The sequence below is a fragment of the Phaethon lepturus genome, unplaced genomic scaffold, assembly GCF_000687285.1.
Source record: "Phaethon lepturus isolate BGI_N335 unplaced genomic scaffold, ASM68728v1 scaffold50681, whole genome shotgun sequence".
Taxonomy (NCBI): domain Eukaryota; kingdom Metazoa; phylum Chordata; class Aves; order Phaethontiformes; family Phaethontidae; genus Phaethon; species Phaethon lepturus.
The window spans coordinates 24,117-30,668 of NW_010517974.1; the positions used below are offsets into that span (position 1 = coordinate 24,117).

The 6,552-nt window shown below is 45.2% G+C and overlaps 1 protein-coding gene across 3 annotated transcripts in view; it reads right to left on the minus strand.

The window, feature by feature from the left end:
• Positions 1-1,137, minus strand: part of SEPT6 (septin 6) — a 24,789-nt gene extending 23,652 nt beyond the window's left edge. For all 3 annotated transcript variants that reach the window (XM_010296554.1, XM_010296553.1, XM_010296555.1), the window contains exon 1: positions 1,020-1,137. The gene's annotated coding sequence lies outside the window, so the exon portion shown is untranslated. The remainder of the gene's footprint in view (positions 1-1,019) is intronic.
• Between the last annotated feature and the right edge of the window lie 5,415 nt (positions 1,138-6,552).

Here is a 6,552-nt window from a genome sequence, read left to right on the forward strand (position 1 = left end):
CAGGGAGAGTTTTCTTCTCAGCTCCATTTAACAGGGCTAAGCTCCCCTCTCCTCTACAGCTCTCATCTCAGACTTAACCCTGTCCTGGGCAAACACCAGATCCATACTGTGAGTTGGATCTCTCACAGGCAGGGACAGACAACCTTTGGGCAGGCACAGAGCTAACATGAGTCCCCAGGAGGTACCCACAGCTGCAATTCTCCCCTCTGTCACACCAGGCACTGCTGGAAGCATCTGCAGACAGGGCTTACTCTGAGCAGCCATGGCCACACAATAACCTCCTGCTCCCAGAGGCAGGGCATCAGTAAACCAAATTAATTGTCCTATCAGACAATTAATTCCCTATTATAAATCTCCTTATCCAGCCAAACTACTGTACCAAAGCCATACAAGATTTTACTTCTGTTACCTAGGAGTACTTCTGAGGCAGGACCATTTGGGATTCTAACCCTGGGGAAGACCTGTGAGACAGGCAGACACTGCAGGGACAGACACCAAGTCCTGCTGCAGCGCCAGGCCCCAGCTGAGATCCATAACACATGGCAGCTTGGATAATTGTCTGACCAGCTAAGGCTTGGCCAGACACTATTTTAATTCAAGTATGCACAGAAGGGAGGAGAAAAAAAAATAGCTTTTAGTGATTTAAGAGGAGCATGACTGGTATTTTGTTAAAAGAATTATAATAATTCAATACCTAACCAAACAAGACCTCAAAACAAAGTTCTCTGGCATGAGTACCTATTGTCTTTTAAAAACATGAAATTCGAACATACTAGGAAAATAAAGACCATAATAAAAGCCTGGGATTTTAGGCGTTTTATTTCTATGGTTCACTGCTTGGTAGAAAGCCATACTGCATAACCCAGCAGGGATCTCCCAGGGCACCAGTAAATCTTATGACTGAAAATAGAACAGTTGGGGAAATTTAAATCAAAGCTACGTTGTTAGTGCTGTCACCTACAAGCTACATCCAGCTGCAGAGAAGCAGCAAGAGAACTTCCCAAAATGGAAATACTCACCCACACACAGGATGTTGAAACAAAACCCATGATTAACTGACTTATTAACCAGCTGGTCAGGCAAACTGTCAAATCCTACGTGTCCGGAAAGTGGGACAGTACGACAGCCTTCACCCTGAAATACAATGAAATAGTTGTGTCATTTTCAAGCAAAATACACTTTTCTATAGAAACCCTTAAGACCTCCCAAGTCGAATCAACTGCACAGTCTAAGCAAAGATTTGCATGTATACTGTAAATCATGTCAGCATGCTTCCCTCTTCTTCAAAACAAATCCAGACGGCACAGACAGAACATTTCATTTGCCACACATTAGAAGGTAGCCCTGTCAGAAAAATATTAAACTGTGCAAAACACATACCCAAACACAGCTGCTGAAACAAAAAGGCAGCAAAATATTTGTTTCTTGAGGAATTATGTAGACACTCAAGTCTCACCTTATACTGAAAACAAAAAGCATCTCCTGTGCAAACGAATGTATTAATGATGACTCCTCCTATAAGCCTATTACAATTCACTTACTGGGAATTGTAACTCACATGTAATTCACATTCACAGCTGCAATTATAGAAACTAGCTAGAAACAGTTAGGAAAACCGTACCTACACCTAGTAATTGAACAACCCAAACACACTGCCTCTGCAAAGCTCAAGTGCTGTAGTACAGAAACAGCAGAGACTACAGTCTTCAAGCTGTCAAACACAGCAGTATCTTCCACATTGTTGCGAAGATGAAAATCCCAGCCTGCAAACAGGAATCTGCCCAAATCTACAAAATGGCCATTAGCACCAGAAAATCAGGGATCACTGAAGGAAGCTGCAGGGAAGATGCCTGCATGAGCAGGTGGCCAGACCATGCAAGGTAGCAGGTCTTCTCCAGTTCCGAGTGTTGCTATCTGAGCTTCGGAGCCTATCTTTCAAAGCTAGCAACTGAACAGGACAAAAAAGCTGAGAAAAAGTGTCCAGAACTGAGCTGCTTATAACCACACAGCCCCGTCAGAAGGGAGCCTGCACAGGGGCTTGGGAGTGGAGGTACCCAAACCTGTCTGCTGGGGGGCATGGGCCGCTCCCTGCCCAGCCACCCAAATGACTTCACAAGAAGTTGGTCCCGTGTCCTGCTCTCTCTTGTGCCCAACACCACAAAGCCCAGTCTCCCCGGCCAGGCGTCCTCCTCCTGCCTGGGAAGCTTCAGCTCCTGCTCACGCTGTGCTCCACAGCCAGCACAGCTGCTTGCTTCTGTTCAGAAGTGGTTCAGAAGTTTTCACCTGGCCATTGCACAAACCGGCACAAGCAGACAGTGATAAACTACATGCAGAGGCTCAACCTCAGATATGGCATCATGCAAAATGGAGAGTCAGTGCTAAGCTGGCATATTTGTGTGTACTAGAAAGTTCCCCTCCCGCCCCCGAGAAAGGAATTTCCTTCTCTGGAGCAAAGGCTTTTCTTAACAATGTATTTCAGTGTCAAATACAGGCAATTCCCCTCTGGCCTTTCAGGGACATCATCAGTTTGCAAGAAATACTACAGCCAAAAGGCAAGAGTTTATAGGGCGGAATCTTTAACAACTTCTTTCAGAATCATGTTTTCACGTATCTTGAAAGCCTGTTTACAGGGACAGGCATACTGGTTTTCTCTCTTCTGTTAATGGCACTGCTATTTTAGGCCAGTAAAACATCCCGAAGGACTGCAATCACTGCAGTAGCCTGTCAGAGTGTGATTACTTGCCTTGTTACTGTTTGGCTGGTGTGAGTTTTTTTTCCCAAATGTGAGGCTCCAAATACACTTCAGCCATTAACCATATTTACCACCCTGTGATGTGTAAATATGTTTCCCCTTAGCCATATTTTGTGTATTAGTCTGACTCTTCCTGCCAAGATGTTCACCAAATATGGCGCTTCATTAATTCCTGAGCACCTTGCCTCCAAACAACATGTTCATCAGGAAGGCACTCGAGCTCCCCAGCAGATTCTGGTTTTGCCTCGAGGATGCAGCTCTGAGGCCCAATAAGTCACAAACAGCTAAAGCAGAAGAAAGGGAGACCATCAGGCACACAGATTTTGTGATGACACACCTAAATTCTCCAAACCTGCTTTCACCAAAACAAAAACCCAGCACTGGGGTATCTCATGGCAGTGTTTGATCTGCAGCGAGAGCACCACGGCCCCAGCGAAGAACAGATAGGTGGACAGAGACCACAGAGGCATGAGGGAAAACCACAGGCAGACTCTTCCTGGGGAAGGAGAAATATCAAGTGTATTTTTAATACTCAGCCTTAAAACTGCACCGTTGGAAGACTGTTTGAACACCACTCTTCCCAGGAAGCGTGGGCGGGAGTGTAGGCTCTCATTAGGAACAAATCTTCTCCTCATCCCTAAATATAAGTGTGATCCAGATGGAACAAAATAAACAGTAGAAGTTAAGCCACTCTCAGCTGAGAGGAGGCATTCACCGTCGCACAGAATTCAGCCTGCAAGTCATTTCCTGCAGCCTCTTTTTCTAGTCACCTGTGGTTTTATAATGCAGTTAAACCACACTTTACATCTGCTGCAGGCCAGGAAACAAGTGCTGCAAAATCTCATTTCCAGTCACAGCAGCTGAGCCTTCACGTGAAGTACACAGCCACAAGGTATACTGTGCTACTCTGGGTAAAAATCCACAGCCTGCTCAGCCAAAGCATCGAGAGACCAGATGTGGTAAAAAAAACCTGTAAGTAATAATGTTTTAAGGTCAGACTGGTTTTGACACACATCAGAAAGTTGTCAGCATTTACCAAACCTGCAAAGAGAAAAGAAACATTTTCTATCTGATCCACCAAGAAACCGTGCAAGTCACCAGTCTTCACGCACCAAGTGGTGTCTCTGTATCCAGAACGCTGCTATATATAAACAGCATCATCATAAACAACATATGAACACAGCAATTAGTCATCCTGCCTGTACATTGAATGTAGATTTGGATTACCTTGTTCAAAACTGAAGGAGAGTATGTTAAGCTTATAAGCTTTTCGCTGAAAAAGTGTTCAAGAGCTACCTTCCATTATTTGTCTTCAAAACCAGTATTTCTGGTCAAAGTTAAAATGTATAAAGAGGTACCAACAAGGTAAGCAAGGTTTATTCCCTATTGCCTGTGTGAAGGCTTTTTCCATGAGCATCAGTGCACACTGGATGGCCGAGAGTCCGTCCATACTCTCTATTTTAAAGTCAGCATCTTCTTGGAACGAAGACAAAGATGGGATCTCTGGGAAGCCAGTGTGAACACTGGCACCACACCAAGATACCAGATGCCTTTTTTTTCCTCGTATACAGAGTGCTGCCTCCCCCCCACCGCTCCGCCCCGGGATAGAATGGTCTGTAGTTGCTTGGGAGGAAGAAAAGTGTCTTTGCCACAAACAAGATTAAAAGAAAAAGAGCAACACGCTATCTTGCTGCATTGCCAGGTGGGGCTATTGCAGGGTGAAAATACGGAGTAGCCACTTGGAGAGGTTTTTTTTTTTTTTCCCCTCTGTCTTTGGAGGATTTACACACCTTTTGTTAGGGCTTCTATATGCCAAACCAATGTGGGCTATTCTAATTCTTACAGAGAACTATCAGAAATATATGGAAAATACAAAGATGTTATAATAAATGACCCCAAGCCTGAAAGCACTGCACATTAAATATTAGTTTACATAAAATGGGCAAGACTTAGACTCCAGGTGTTTGAATTACTCCAGGGTCCTCGAGATGAAAAAATGATTAGAGGATAATCTTGCTGAATGTGTGTCTCTGCCTTGATCTGCTTTACTTGACAAGTAGGTACAGCGCTGTCAGCTTCCGACGTCCTCAGAGCCCCAACAGGCCATTACCGTGTTGTGGAGATAAAGCAGAGCATCCTCTCCAAGACACGCAATGGTGCTGCTCATTGCAAATGTCAACGCTCCATATTCAAGACAATTTCTGGTGGCCTGGACTAAAAGAACAATGAAAAAGGTCACCATGGCAAAGGAAAAGCCTCCACTTTTTCGATATTCAGGCGATATTCAGGCAGAGCACAGCAAATAAAGAATGCTACAGCTCTTGACCCCAAGGGACCCAGTGTCCAAATGAGGCCTGCACAGCAAGAAAATGCTTCCAAAGACCGCAGTGCTCTTCCGCATCTAATTGAAAAAAGTGTTTCTGTTTAGCACACTGACAGCTGACATTTACTACTTCCGACACAATTTCCCACCTCTCCCCAGATGAGAATCACTTCAAACTCTGAGGACCCGGAGATTCCCTTCGGAGGATTTCCAAACAGCCACAACAAACACAAGAGCACCATCCCTTAATGAAAACAAATCAAGCAATGCTCACAGAGCTCCACCACCACTGCCGATGCCCACAGCAGCCTCTCCCCTACCCCTCTGCCACCCCATAAAGCCAAGACCCAGGGGGTTAACTCCTATACCTGAGACAACTCTTGCAAAGGTCAAATAGCAAAGCAAGGCAGAACGTGAATTCAGGTTTCCACATCACAATTTTTCAGATTACCTTTAAGCTAGAACAACATCAGATCCCTTCTCATGACCTCAGCGTTATGGCATCCACTTACCCAGGCTGCATTTGGCTCTGATTAAACAGCAAATTAGAGCAACACTTGTACCAATTACTTCTCAGTTGTACAAATGTGTAATTCTCTTATGCAATGAGAGAATTATCCAGCAGACAGTATAAACATCCTCCACAAGATAAATGCAAAGCAGGAATATGAAGTGTAGAAAAAGACTTTGTATTTCTTTTCCTTCCTCAGCTGATAACAAATTGTTAGGATGCGTATAAAAGAAAAACAACAGAAAAGAGGGAGAGAAATAGTTCTGAATCAGCCACCACAGAAAGCAAGAAACGTCTCACCAAAGCTCCTGACCACTGACCACCTTCTTCAGGCGCATTGCATCATTCAGCCATTCAACATTCACAAATGGTCAAGTACTTCCGAAATCTCAAATTCTGACAGCTCTTAAGATTACGTTTCTTTATGCCCCTGCCAAACGGCTGCAGAAATGCCATGCTGTTTGGATACGTTCCCAGGAGAAGTCTCCTCCAGCAATTAAAAAATACGTATCTGTTTCAGCAGTCTTAATGATTTTTCTGACCTGTCCTGCTGAGACTGAGACCAGCAAGCGGGTCCTCTGCACCCATCCTCCACCCACGGGGAACAGGGACACATCCCCTGTGGGTCTCAGCATTTAAATCCTGCACCCTCCAGCCGGCACAGGAGAGGGGCTTCAGCTCGGTGGTGATGGGGCCACCCTGCCTGCCCAGGGAGGAGGGGGTTTCACTGACCATCTCCACAATAAATGCGGGTTTAGATCAAAGGTTTGCTGGGACAGAGGCACGGTGGTGACCCCACATACCCCGCTCCAGCTCTCGCACATGTTTAACAGCATTGGCACACACAGAGCAGCCCTCTGCATCACCAGGACTGACTGCTCCATGAGCCACGGTCATGACCGGATGCTCAAGACCTGAGCTGACAAGTTGTCTGTCTGGACAAAGACATTTTCAATTTGCAGCACA